This window comes from Echinops telfairi, unplaced genomic scaffold (genome assembly GCF_000313985.2).
Source record: "Echinops telfairi isolate 266 unplaced genomic scaffold, ASM31398v2 ScPeMD7_7463;HRSCAF=8501, whole genome shotgun sequence".
NCBI lineage: Eukaryota > Metazoa > Chordata > Mammalia > Afrosoricida > Tenrecidae > Echinops > Echinops telfairi.
The window spans coordinates 9,882,390-9,897,307 of record NW_022111363.1 but is presented as its reverse complement, the minus strand read 5'-3'; the positions used below and the strand labels follow the sequence as shown (position 1 = coordinate 9,897,307).

General features: G+C 40.7%; 1 pseudogene; it reads right to left on the bottom strand.

Moving 5' to 3' along the window:
• Positions 1 to 8,820: 8,820 nt before the first annotated feature.
• On the bottom strand, positions 8,821 to 9,679 carry LOC101641978 (annotated as a pseudogene).
• Between the last annotated feature and the right edge of the window lie 5,239 nt (positions 9,680 to 14,918).

Genomic DNA, 14,918 nt, shown 5'->3' with positions numbered 1-14,918 from the left:
AATGTTGGTATTATATGTATCTGTAAACTGAAAGACAATGTTTCCAACCCTCGAGACAAATAAAGATCAGATTTCTAAAGACAGTGACAGTAAAAAGCAGCAATAATTAAAACTTAAAAATAAATAAAATAAGGTGTTACCCTTACATCAGGACAGACATACAATGGGGTCTTTTGAATGGAACCCCATTGTAAGTCAGGGACTCCCTGTAGTTTGTCAAAATAGAATCATTATATTTGATTTTGTGGACATTACAGTATACTGGGATCTGGTAGACATTATAGCTATTTCGCTGGAGGAGATCAGTCTGTATGCAATCTGATATGCCAGGTAGGTGTATGCATATGGATCACACTCTTGAGAGGGTTTTTTTGTTGTTGTTGCTTGTTTGTTTCTACACATCCCCCTTTTCGTACAGTATGGACATTTACTTCTGTTTATTGAAATATTAATTCTGGTTAATTTGTTATTCCCCAGACTCTCAGTAGAAATGCATCATATTAACCCTAAAATTTAAATTTACTTTAGTCTTGAATTTTGTCATTGAGACTACATGCAGGAGACATGCACCAGGCCAACAACTCCTACGTGTGCACGTGAACAGTTCAGCGACACTGATTAGATTCTTCAGGCTGTGGAGCCTTTCCCACCCTCCTTGTCTGAGTTGCTCCTCCCCTGTTAACATCAATTCACTACCACCTAATGGATCTCTCTAGTTCTTTGTAGTTGCTACTGTTAACGTAATCTCTATTGATCAATTTTTATAAAACATAATGCTCGAGGCAGACATTCTAAAAGTTAAACATGGATAGTCACCATATATTTCTCTCATGTTAAGGACAGATTTGTAGAATTTCCTGCTCCCTGATGTTTCTAGGAATTCTCCAGAAGTTACCTTAAATACACCTAAATTCATACTTGGTATCCCTCACTTTTAAGCTAGTCTAACCCTGGTGGCATAGTGGTTATGTGTTGGGCTATGATCTGAAAGGTCAGCAGTTTGAAACCACCAGCCACTCCTCTGGAGAAAGATGGGGCTTTCTACTCTGATAAAGAGTTATAGTCTCAGAAACTCCCAGGAGTAGTTCTACTCTGTCCTATAGGGTTGCTGTGAACTGGCATTGACTCAGTGGCAAGTAGTTTGGGGTGTTCTGGACCCAGGACTCCAACTACTAATGAGAGCAGTATTAATAAATCTGGCACCCCAGAAAATGACTTCCTATTGTAGATCCCAGAGGTCTCAATGCCACAGGGCTATGAGTTCCTCCCTGTACCCTCAGAGTGGATCACCTCTGAGTTAGCCTGTACAATGATGCTTTCATGGAAGAAAAGGGGGAATGTCACTGCTCTCCACATTTTTCCCAAGTCAGGGCTTTGGTGCCAGGAGGGAGGGGTGAGCACAGGGTTATTGATTGGGGTCCCCATTTGAGCTCATTGACAGAGCAGTCATGTCCTTGAGCTTTCCACTGCTGTACAGCCCTGACCACGGTTGTCCACGTGGTGGGCTGGGAGGAAGTCTCTTCTCTCCTCCTTGGGGTGGCTGTGCAGGAGCTCCACAGAGGGCAGAGTCTGCCCTTGAGGCTCCGAATGCCATGCAAGCTCCACAGTCTACAAGGAGGTGAACTGTTACACTCAGTGGGGCAAGTGCTGCGATTTGGACAGGCGGCATGTCCCAGCTGGGTGGCTGGGATCCCAAAGTGCTGGTGAGTGCTGTGAATCGGTCCTTTCAGAGCACACACTGCCCTTTTCTCCTTGACTGCACACACAGCGCCATGGTGGCTGGGCTGGGCTAGGTTCCCGTGACAGCTGCAAGACGCATCTGGAGCCACCAAGTCCCCTCCTTCCTTTAGTCCTGAAGCTACATTGGGCTCACAGCTACAGGCTCCTCATTTATGGACCCCATCATCCTTCCTGCATCTCACTTCTGTTGAGAAACCCCCAGAGCATTTGATATCTCTGATTATCTTTACCCACTCCAGATAAGGTTCCAATTGCTACTCACTGGAGAGTCTTTCGCTCTCACTGAAATCAAGTGGCAGGAGTAGGAAAGAAGGAGGAAAGGCATTAACTAATTCCACACACCTGGGATATTGAGCGTCCTCCCAGTTCCTAGCAGCATCCTCGCAGCCCAAGGCTTTCTATTATCTTGTTTCACCTTCTAGACAGAATCTCACATCTCCACGGGCTACCTTTTTATATTCAAGTTAATTTTTTTAAAAGGCCCACAGAAGTATAAACGATACAATTATATTCTGATCAGTTTTTTTAAAATATGTTTTAATTTTGATGGAGGTGTTTTGAAGTATAACTGATAGTCCATCGCACACCTTTGGTAGGTTTTGAATCATCTACACAGCCATTCAAATGAATGTGCATCTCCATCACCTTACAAGTTACCCCTGTGCTTTTCCGTTCTCTTTTATCCTCAGGTGCCTTTTGCTCCCTTTCTTTATTTGAAGGCCCTGTGGGCCATTTCATGTGTTAATGGTGTAGAGTTGGGGTAGTCTTTCAATGTGCAGATCCACCGATGCTTGTTTATTTATTCACATGTTGGGGTTGTTTTCAGTGTTGGGTTATTACAAATAGAACCGCTGTGAATATTCGTGTATCTGTCTTTGCATGGACAGATGCTTTCACTTAGGTTTGGTAATACCTAGAAATGGAATGACTTCGTGGTTTATGATTAAGTGAACATATTATATTTATATATATTTGCACATCTATATCTACTTATCTATCTAAAAGTTCATGGTAAAAAAAATCCATTACTCATAATCCATTTTCCCCACAAACTTTCAAAGCCCCCTCATATATATACACAAAGAATTGCTACCAGGGCTCCAGTTCATACATGTATGAGCTTATTCCAATTAACATGTGTTCAAGCATGTCTCTGTGATCAGTGGATGGCTGCACAGCCAGGTATCTCAGTAAAACATTGGTTGTAGATCTGTTAGGTGAACGATCTATTTATTTTGTGCCATGGCGGGGAAATGATTTTGAGACCAGGACTAATGTCAAGTCTTTAACAAAACTCAGATCTTCCCACGTCTTTGGAGCTTTACAACAAGTTTACAAGAATGTCATCCACATAAAACAAGAGTTTCTAAATAGAAGAAGCGTTTTGTGGACAGCCCGAAAGATAGCAACGATAGGCCCAGGGAGGGACAATCATTTGCCTTCACGAATAAAGAAAGTGTGGCTGACATCCAGATACTAGTGGATGAAGATCACCAGACTATCATCGATTTGATAGCTACTAAGACTGGGATCTCATGTAGCTCGGCATTTTCCATTTTATGTGAACACCTTGCCCTCAGGAAGCGTTTGGTAGATGGAGGCCAAAAGCATTGAGTTATTTCAAAGAGCTGATCTATTCATCAGTCTTAAGCAAAACCAAAGCTAACAAAGACAGTTTTATGGAACACATAACAACTGGAAACAAGACCTAGATTTATCAATAAGATCCAGAGAGCAGGTTCAATCAGAACAATGATTTCCAAGAATGTCTGCTTGGCAGGTTAAAGTTAAGGCAGAGCAGTGAGATAGAAGGTTACGGAGACTGTTATTTGGTATTCCAAAGGTAATCTTGGTGGAATATCTTCAAGGATACAAGGTGAACACCAGGGCTCATTAGGAAGAAATTATGAGAAAATTAAAAATTACATTGATGAGAAAAAGGCTAGGAAAGCTGTGTCGCACAGAGTGCCTGCTCCAAGGGCAGGAGAGGCTGTCCTAAGACACCTTTGTTGGGAAATATTACTAAATCCACTATGCAGCCTTGATTTTGACCCTTTAGACTTTATTCTCAAAACCCAAAGAACATTTCAAAAGAACCTATCTAGAAGAAGCCAAAAAATGAAATTTTGACATTGTGTGAATCAAGAGTACAGATTTTTTTCAGGGAAAGATTGTCGTTGTTAGGTGCTGATTAATGGGTCCTGACCCATAACAACCTTATGCACAACAAAATGAAACACTGCCGTCCTGCAGCATCCTTACAATTGGTCCTAAGCCTGAGCTCCTTGTTGCAGTCATGGTGTCAACCCATCTCCTTGACGGACTTCCTCTTTTTCTCTGCCCTCTACTTTACAAAACACAGTATCCTTCTCCAGGGACTGGTCTCTCTTAACATGCCCAAAGAGAAAGTCTCACCACCCTTGCCTCTAAAGAGCTGTACTTCTTCTGTGACAAGTCGGTTTATCCTTTCAGCAGTCCTTTCCTTCGTCTTCTCCAGGACCACAATTCAAATGCATTGATTTTTCTTTTATCTTCTTTATTCAATGTCCAACTTTCACATGCATCTGAGGTAACTAAGAATACCATGGTTTGGGTATGGTACAACTTAGTCCTCCAAGTAACATCCTTCTTTTTCAAGATTCTAAAGAGGTCTTGTGAAGTAGACTTGCCTAATATAACAGGGGTTTTTGGTCTCTTGAGTGCTGCTTCCATGAGCATTGAGTGTTACCTATTCGTCCAGTTATGAGGATTTTTGTCTTCTTTACATTGAATTTCAGTCAGTGCTGAACCCTACAATCCTTGATCTTCATCAGCACATGCATCAAGTCCTCCTCACTTTCAACCAGCAACATTGTGTCATCTGTATATTGTTGGTTGTTGGTCTTCCTCCAGTTCTGATGATACGTTCTTCTTCATGTAACCAACTCCATGGATTACTAGCTCAACATACAGATTCAATAAGGATAGTGAGAGGTTACAACCCTATGATACACCTTTCCTGATTTTAAACCATATTGTATTCCCTTGCTCCATTCTAACAACTGCCTCTCAATCTATGTACAGGTTCCATATGAGCACAATGAAGTGTTCTGGAATTCCTATTCTTCTCAAGTTTCTCCATAGCTTGTTATGAATAAGTTGTCTAATGCCTTGTCATGATCAATAAAGCACAAGTAAACATCTTTCTGGGATTCTCTGCTTTGAGCCAAGATCCATTTCACATCAGGAATGTTATCCCTTCTTGCGCACCCTCTAGAGCAGTGGTTCTCAACCTTCCTAATGCCGCAACCCTTTAATACAGTTCATGTTGGGGTGATGCCCCCAACCATAACATTTTTTTTGTTCCTACTTCATAACTGTCATTTTGCTACTGTTATGAATCAGGCGGCCCCTGTGAAAGGGTCGTTTGAACCCCAAAGGGGTCGCAACCCACAGGTTGAGAACCACTGCTCTAGAGGATCTGCATGGAACCTCAGCAGCTCTCTGTAAATGTTCTGCTGCAATCATTGTTGACTAATCTTCAGCAAAATGCTACTGGCCCTTAAGGAGATGAACTGATGCTATGATTCCAACAATGGGCTCAAGCATAGGAACAATTGTGCGGAAGGCAGAGGACTGGATTAGAAGTGGTAAGAGCAAGTCTTGTTGTTTGAGAGGGTAATCATTTCATCTTTGACCATAAAATACAAGGGAGTATCCCTTGCAAAATGGAAAAAATTCTGCTAGGTGGAGCTTTTATAGTACACATTTTTTCCCTGTAGGCGAGCATTGAGCAGAACTCTCTCTGAGTTAGTGCACCCAGCGGCTTCATCTGGGAAGGTTCTCTCTGGTCACAGTGAATTTTTCGTAAAAGCAGTTTCGCTCAAACCTCGTTTTGTGTGGTGGCTGATGTAAGAGAACAGCATGCAGCTGTGAAATTTTGTTTTAGCTCAGGAAAAATGTTACAGAAACTGTTGTGATGTTGAACACAGCTTACAAAGACAGCACTATGTGAAAAACTCAAGTGTATGAGTTGTCTCCTTGTTTCCAAAACCTTGATCACCTCGTTTTGAACATCCGACAATTTCCCAAACAAAAGAAAATGTTCTATTTGTAGTTGGTTTGGAGTTTGTTCCATTTGTAGTGGATTAACAGTTCGGGTCAGACTATTAATCAAGCTTTCTATTTAGAGGTTCTGAAAAGATTGCGTCACAGTGTGTGACAAAAAAAAGGCCTCATTTGTGGCAGACGGAGGACTGCTTTTGCCACCAAGGTGATCCACCTGCCCATGCAGCCATCTCAATGCACCAGATTTGGGCAAAAAACAGCATGCCTCTCTTGCCCCACACACCTTACTCACCTGACATCGCTCCTTGCAACTTCTTTCTGTTTCTGTGGATGCAGAGGGAGGTGAAAGGACAGCGATTTGATGGTGTAGAAGAGGCTAAGAAAAAAATGAGGGAGGTGCTATCAGCCACCCAAACAGATGAATTTGAAAAATGTTTCCAAGAATGGAATCACAGATTTGACAAATGTATTTATTAAGTGTAATGGAGAGTACTTTGAAAGTGATAAGGCTGTTTTGTAAAAAAGTTTAAATACATGGCTTTAAAAAATTCTGTTTTCAGGGGGAGGTACCCTCTTAGATATTAGCCCTAGATTATTTTGTACATGCCATATTGGGTGGACACATAGGTCTTCTTTTCTGATTGCAGAGTTTTCCCCATAAATTGGAGTTGGAGTTTGTCAATGATTACATCTATTGAAATGTTCATATTGTGTTGATTTATTTTTCTTTATAGTTAATATGGTGAATTACATTGATTTAGAAATGTTAAAACTTATTTGGTATTGTCTTTTAATTTATTTAATTTGATTTGATAAAATTTTGATGATAACTTTTTATGTAAGATCATGAAGGTCTGTAGTTTAAAAAATTTGTTATATTTATACATTAATTTTGTTTCATTGTGTATAACAAAAATTAACAAATTATGGAGACATTGTAGTTTTTAGTGGTAGACTTCTTTTTGGATCTTTTCTATACTTCTCATGCTTTTAGTTAACTTTTTAAATCTGAAAATATATTATAAGACCTGATTTAATGCTTATATCTGCTAGCCTAATCTGTGCCTGTTCTAGGTTGGTTTTGGTTGATTGATTTTATTTTCCTTATTTGTGGGTCTTACTTTCCATAATGTCAGATATTACGAATTATACCTGGTGGTGTTCTGGCTATTAATTTATGTATTACTAAGATATTCTTAATCTTTTTTCCTGAGACAAAGTTCAGCTACTTGGAAAGACTTTGATCTTTTCTAGTCTTACTGTTAAGATTTGTTAGCACCAGGAAGCATTTATTTTAGGACTAATTTTGTTAATTCTAGCCTCTTATTCTGACTTGAGGAGTAGCAGAAATGTTCTTGAAAAAGTTTTGGTTTTAAGAAATTGTCGAAGGTATAAAAGGAGACTTTACCACCCGAGGTGCCAACATTCTGGTGTCAATCCTCTGTAGGCAAGTATGTCCCTCCTTAGTGCTCTGACTTTACTATGCCCTAATGGTTTCCTTATCTTAAAAGTAGAAGTATCCATGAATAAGCATCCACACACTTGAACGTTGTCTTCTCTTTTCTCCTAGCGCATATGTAATATTTATATAATTTTTAAATGTGTCTTATTGGTGTTGGGTGAGGAGGAGACTAAAGTGATCAGATTTTTAGAACATCTGTAGTTACATGCTTCAGTTTCTATTGCTGTGTACCAAACTGCTGTAAGACAATCTAATTTTTGAATTATGTTCATTGATTATGTGGATCGAGAATTCGTGCAGAGAACAGTAGGGGTTGCTTTGTCTCAGGATTTGGAGTCTGAGCTGAGAAGTCTCCATGAGCATGCCACTCGATATCTGCAGGCTGGATATCACCTGCTCAGCAGGTGATACTGGCTGTGGCCTCTGAACCATAGAGTAGAGCATCTACATGTATGTCTCTGTGTGGTCTTTTCTTCCTCATCATGCCTCCAAAATAGTTTGACTTTTCACCAAGCAGCTGAGGGCTCTAAAATCAAGTGTACATGTTCCAAACGGTATCACTTTTATTACCCCATCTTGGAAGATATACATTATCATTTCTACATTATTCGTTAAAACAACCACAAGCCCACCTACAAATAATAGGAGGGAAGGGGGAAAAAAGCCCAACAACTTACTGCCGTTGAATTGATTAGCAACCCAATATGTCAGGGTAGAACTGCCCCTGTGGGTTTCTGAGACTGTCACTCTACGGGGAGTAGAAAAGCTCCTCGTTTGCTCGCAGAGCACCTGGTGTTAACACTCTGCCACCAGGGACAGGAATTCGGAATTATCTCTTGATAGACTATAAGCCAGGTCACCTTGTAGAACTGCGTGTATGGTGTGAGATATTGCTGCAGTCGTTTGGGGAAGATTTAATCCTCCATAGTCTGCCCTGATCACAAAAATGTACATCCGTTCCTACATAAAAAAATTCATTCACTTCCCACCCCCACCCCTAGAATCTTCAAAGTCTTAGCCCACCATGGTATTAATTAAGAGAACAAGATCTTGTCAACTAAATTGGTTCCAGGTGCAAATGGGAATTTTTGGTGCAATTCTTCTAGTACAAATCTTGCCATAAAGATATAAGAAATAAAGGGCAAGCTATTTGGCTGTCTGTCTCCTCCCGCCTAATACACAAGTTGCATAGGATAACCATTACAGTGCTCTCATACAGAAAAAGAAAGAAAATGAAAGGCAAGCAGCAGTCACTGGCTCATAACAACTTTAAAATTTAACCAAACACTTGCAAGTATAGTCAGTTCGGTAGTTAAGTCTCTATTCTATTCTCTGGAGTTATTCTGCATGACTCTTAGCTTTGTCCTCTGTGGTGTTTAGTGCTACCCTTTGGGCTATCTATATCTTTTCCCATTAAAAAACGGCCCATGTTTACAACGAATTAGTTTCTAAACTTACATCCTGCCCATGAAATCCTAGGGATTCAATGACCTCTGTTCATTTTTTCCTCTATCCGTTGTTTTTTTGTTTGTTTGTTTGTTTGTTTTGGAAAATAAAATCAAAGATGGCTTTTATTGATGCTCCGATTCGGAAGGGATGGTAACGCTCAGACAACAAACATCGTCAGGGCAAGTTAGAAAAACAACGAAGATCTCTGAAATGACTCTCCGTGACCAGGAGCCGGAATAAGTTAAGGGACCAGCAGCTTCCTCTGGCAGGCGTCTTACTTCATTGTTCTTCACAAACTCCTCCCCTTTCTCGATGGAGGCTCTCAGCGCGGGGATGGCATCGGCGATCATCTTCTCCTCGAACAGGACACCTTGCCGATGCCCAGCTTTTTCTCCAGCCCGTTTTGCCCCAGCAGCAACGGCGTGGAGAAGCAGGTGCAGTCCGTCTCCTGGGACTCCACAAGGGAGCACTCGATGACGCCCTCCTTGCGGTTCAACGCCACGATGGAGAAGATGAAGCGGGCCCCCGCGTAGGCCATGGACCAGGTGGCAGAGCCTGCCCCCGCTTTTGCCTAGACCTCCTCCGTGCCGGCCTCCTGGATGCGCCCCGGGAGGGCCGTCAGCCGGTCTTGGGGGATGTCCACCTTGGGCGTACACTGGGAGATCAGGGGGAGGATGGGCTTCCCGGCGTGGCCGCCAATGACGGGGACGTTGACTGGTGCCGGGTCCAAACCCTTCAGCTCCGCCACAAAAGTGTTGGCCTGATGATGTCCAGGGTGGTCACGCTGAAGATTTTCTTGGGGTTGTACACGCCGTGCTTCTTGAACACCTCCGCGGTGATGGGGACGGTGGAGTTGACCGGATTCGTGATGATGCAGATCATGGCTTCAGGGCAGTGCTGGGCACAGGCGGTCGTCGGGGTGGCCACGATCGTGGCGTTGGTGTTGAATAGGTCGTCCCGTGTCATGCCTGGCTTTCTTGGGCCTCCCGCTGGGATGACCGCCACGTTGCAACCTTTCAAGCAGTCGGGCTGCTCCCTGCCAGCTCCTTTGCTCCCCGGCCTGTGCCCCTCCCACCCAGCCATGCTCTCCGTCCTCGCCTGGCCGGCGGCCCCTGTCTATCCGTTTTAATCTAAACTTCTACACATCTTTTTTCAAATTCTAGGGGTTCCTTATGCATTAACTTACAACACATTTAATCAATTAAACCCCACTCCCAAAGACCTCTTTGAGATCAACATGTCCTTACTTGCAGTCTCTATAACACCTTGAAGAGTATTAGCAGCCTGTGGTTCAACAACAAGGGTGTGCAAGGAATGTAAAATGTATCCACCTACTTAAATTGCTCTGAGGCATCAAGACATGGAGTGAGTGGTAACCTTGCTAATGTAAGGTGGATCTTGGCTCAAAGCAGAGAAAATTCTGGAAAGGTGTTTGCTGTGTTTTCTTGACTATGCAAAGACATTTGACTACGTGAATCATAACAAACTCTGGATAACACTACAAAATTGGGAATTCCAGAACACTTTCTTGTGCTCAAGTGGAACCTATACAGGGCAATTATTCAAATAGAACAAGGGAATTTTCATAGTTTAAAATGAGGAAATTTGCACATCAAGGTTGCATCCTTTCACCATGCTTATCTGATCTGCATGCTGAGCAAATAATCCAAGAAACTAGACAATATAAAGACAAGTGTGGATTTGGGATGAGAGGAAGTCTTATAACAATCTGTGATATACAAATGACACGACCTTGCTTGCTGAAAGCCGGAAGGACTTGAAGCACTTGCTGATGAAAATCAAATACTATGGTATTCAGGATGGATTGCAACTGTATATCAAGAAAGCAAAAACTCTTACAACTGGACCAGTAGTATTAGGCCGGGTTGATTAGAGAAACAAACTCAGAGACGCTCATATATATATAAGAAAGAGCTTTATATCAAGAAGTAATTATATATCAAGAAAACATCCCAGCCCAGTCCAACTCAAGGCCACAAGTCCAATATTCGTCCATAAGTCCCTCTTCAGACACACACTTCTTGTAGAGCAAGAACATCACAGGCCAGTGGGCGAAAAAAACATGTGGATCAAATGGTGGTGGCTCTGGCAGAAATAAGGGTCAGCCAGCAGGAAGGTAAATGCAGAGGGAGAAGGGGGGGCTTCCAGGACCCTCCTTATGAGAAGTCCATGCCCACAAGGAGTCACCATCAGGCTGTGACCTGATTGACAGATTGAATACCAGCCCTACACTTTTATGTAGCTTCAAATTGACATGGAATTATGTAACTACCACAAGTAGATAGTATCATAATCAATGGAGAAAAGATTGACGTTGCTAAGGATTTCTGGACCCACTTATACAGAAAATAGTCCCTACCCTGGAGGAAACTTCCTTTTAATTGAGTTTATCAGGGCTGCGGCTTGAGGACGAATTTTATATCTTACCCCAATCTTCTTATAATTAATGAACTATGATTACATTGTGTCACATTAAGACATTGGACTATTACTAGGTGTTAACTACCAAACCAGTGAAAATTCTGGCGCAGCCAAATTGACCCAAAACCTAACCATAACAGAGGCAATTCCACCAAATCCTACATAATCGTCATAGAGACAGTGTAGCCAGAGCTGGAGTGAAGTAAGGGAGGATGCAGTGACCACATTCATTCTACCTGGCCATATCTGTTACACCTGCCATCTCACCCCCTGTACCACTGGATTGATGGCAGATGCAGCCAACATCCAACCAGCCCACCTTCATCTACTCTGCCTGATCAGTGAACAGATTCAGGTCTAGACTCCCACACACACTGCTAAATACACTCAGAGACAGGTGATGAGTACTCCAGTGGTTCCAAAATAGTGACCGAGTAACCGATCCACCTTTCCTACAGGAATATATCAGAACAAAACAAAGCAAAAAATTAGAGTGATTCAAACCACCATGCAGTCAACACATAAGTATGATAACATGGCACTGTTTCTGAGATTATGGGAAATTTCAAGTCACATACACACACATTTAAACAAACAAACACAAGTTAGGATAACTCAAGCAATGACTAAATTACAGGGCTGGAAAATCTTCTGGAAAAAGCAAATGATTGTGCAATAAACTAAAAAGCACTTCAAAAGAATAATATTGTGCCCCATTTAACAGATTAAGGAGGAGCTTAAGGAAAACAAAGATGAAACCAAGAAAAAAATGAAAAATTCTAGAATAATTCAGGAAAGCAATACAAGAAAAAACTAGAAATAAATATATATATATATATATATATATATATATATAGACATCATGAAAAACAGCAACAAGAAATCCAGAAGATTAACACTAAACTTCATGAATAATGTTGTGGAAGGACAAAGAAGTAGAATTTCATCAGAATCAATAAAATGGAAGACAAATCTCTTAATATTAGGAATAACCAGAAAAAAATAATGAAGAAAAATGAAACTCTAAGAATTATGTGGGACACCACTGGAAAAACATATATGGGATCATGATTTCAGAATAGAATGAGAAAAGGATCATAGAGAAAATTGTCAGAATATGTTAAAAGAAAGCTTTCCTAATACAAAAGATGATACGATATTCATTCAGGAAGTTCAATAAACTCCAAATAGGATAGAACCCCACCTCACTCCCAAATCATCAAGATATATGAAAATCAAAATTTCCAAAACCAAAGACAAAGAAATAGTCTGGAGAAAAATTCAGGAAAATGAAATGTTACCTATAAAGGAAAACCAACAAGAGTAAAATGTGGCCCATCAGCAGAAACTATGTAGACGAGAAGGCAACACAACCCCATTCAACAAATGCTGAAAGTTTAAAAAAATGCCAAGAATTATATATTCAAAACAATTATTCCTGAAATATGATGACAAAATTAGGCAATCCCCAGACAAACAGAGATTAAGGTAATTTGTAAAAATCAGAACAACCTGACAAGAAATACTAAGAGGAGTTCTTGGAGCAAAGAATCAATGCCATCAGACAACCTGAGAGTAAGACACATTCCATCACTCAGAAATCAGCCCAGATAAAGAATTTTCAAAAATAAAGTAAGCCCATAAAACTTAAAGCAGGGAACTAGAGATGATAATCTGCAAATGAAGGCAACTGAAAACACAAGGAGGGAATCAATTGTATAATTATAGAATTCCCAAACAGAGAGAAAATCAAATTAAGATAGATCAGTGTTTGTACTTGGGAAAATAATAGTAGATTGCAAGATTACTATAAAAAATTAATCCTCTAATCAAAGCAGAAGATGAAAATTGTAGCCCTCATGAACATAAATGCAAAAATTCTCAACCAAATCCTGGTCAATACAGTCCAACAGCATCTCAAAGATGTAACACATCAGGACCAAGGAGAATTCATACAGGATTCAAACGCTCATATGGCTGGTGTGACTGTAAAATGGTACAACAGTGTGGAAAATGGTTTGATGCACACTCCAAAAGTTGGAAATAGAAAGCTTTCTGTTTCAATAATCTCACTAAGAGGTATATATCGGAGAGAAATCATGGGGAGTTATATATACCCATGTTCATTCTAGTACTATGCACAATAACTATGACAAAAATATGAAAACAACCTAAATGTTCATCATCAGGTGAATGGATAAACAGACTCGACTACAGGCACCCAGTGAAATACTACACAAAAATTAAAGAATAGTGAATAATACACAAACATCTCATAATACAGATGAACCTGAGAAAATTAGACCGATTCAGTTACAAATTGTAAGAGACATTCAGTTACACATATTGTAAGAGATCACTATTACAAAAAATACCAAGAAAACATTTCACACATTTAGAAACATTTTTTATGTTTGTCAGGGATGGATGGTGAGGGAGGGTAAATAACTAGAAAGTAGACAAATATTAACTTGAGTGAACACGAAAGTAATATACAAAAAAGAGTGAGGGTAGCACAACATGTCCAAGGCAAAAAAAAAGACAACAAAGGCAAATACTATTACAGACAGAATCCTTCAAAAATAATAATAGCAAACCATATCTAGAATTAGATACATAGATAGAAGTGCAAGGCAAGCAGATATGGGAAGGCAAATGGGAATATCCCAATGAGTCTATATAGGTTTGGCAGAGGATAATTCTCTAAATGTGTTTGGATGTACTGTAAATATATCTCAGGATATTATAAAGCTACAGAAGGCAAAGTTCTAAAAACACCTTAGCCTTTAACTAAGCACCTTGTAGGCAGGAGTCACAGAACTTGGACCACAGTCTCAGGGGACACCGAGGTGAAGAACACCCAAGACTCAAAGGGCTATTTGGACCACAGCCTCCACTACCCTGAGTCTAGAATTAGATGGTACCAAATTCTCTGATCGGAAATCACAATGAAAAAGTTCTCGTCAGACAGTAAGGGAAAAAATTCAAAACCCTAAAGAAGATGAGCCTTACTGATCTGATAGAGACTGATGAATCCCCCAAGACTGTGGCTCTTAGGTAAATCTGGAATTAAATCTACCTTTCAGGCAAACAGTAGACAGGACTACAGAGTGAATGATAACAACAGGGATGAACATACTCCTCAGTACAGTTGAGCATACAAGACAGAGAAGGCACAAAGGTGCAGGAATGAATGGTGAATTGGAGCGAGGAGCCCAAGGAGAAGTGGGAAGAGTACTGTTACACTGGCAGGATTATAACTCATGTCACAAAACATGTATAGAATGCTGAATGGAAAACTAATTTGATCAAACTACAGCAAAAAGCTTAAAAAATGTCATAGGATAAATCTAGTGAAGCTAGCACGAGTGGACTTGTCTGTTCATGTCTTCTAAGAATACTCTTGTTTATTACAAGGTAAAGATTGTTAAGGTGAAGGCAGAGAAGGAATATTGAAAGGAAATGGCAAATAGTAGAAGGCATTGGGAAGTCTTAAGAATCCGTGTGTGTGCGTGTGTGTGTGTGTGTGTGTGTGTGTGTGTGTGGTGAGAGTGTATCTTGTGGCCTATGAGAGTGTGTGTTTTAGATACCCCCAAAAGCAGTCTTTGAGATAGGGTTTAGCAGTAGGACTTCCCAGAGAGTGGCTGTGGGCTCAACACCCTTGGACGGGAAGAAACAAAAAGCAGGACAGGGTATGGGGAAAAGCTGAGCAAAAAACGAACTTCCATCAAAAGCCTCGGCCAACTCCATGAACTCTCTGGAGTTGAGATGGCTCTTG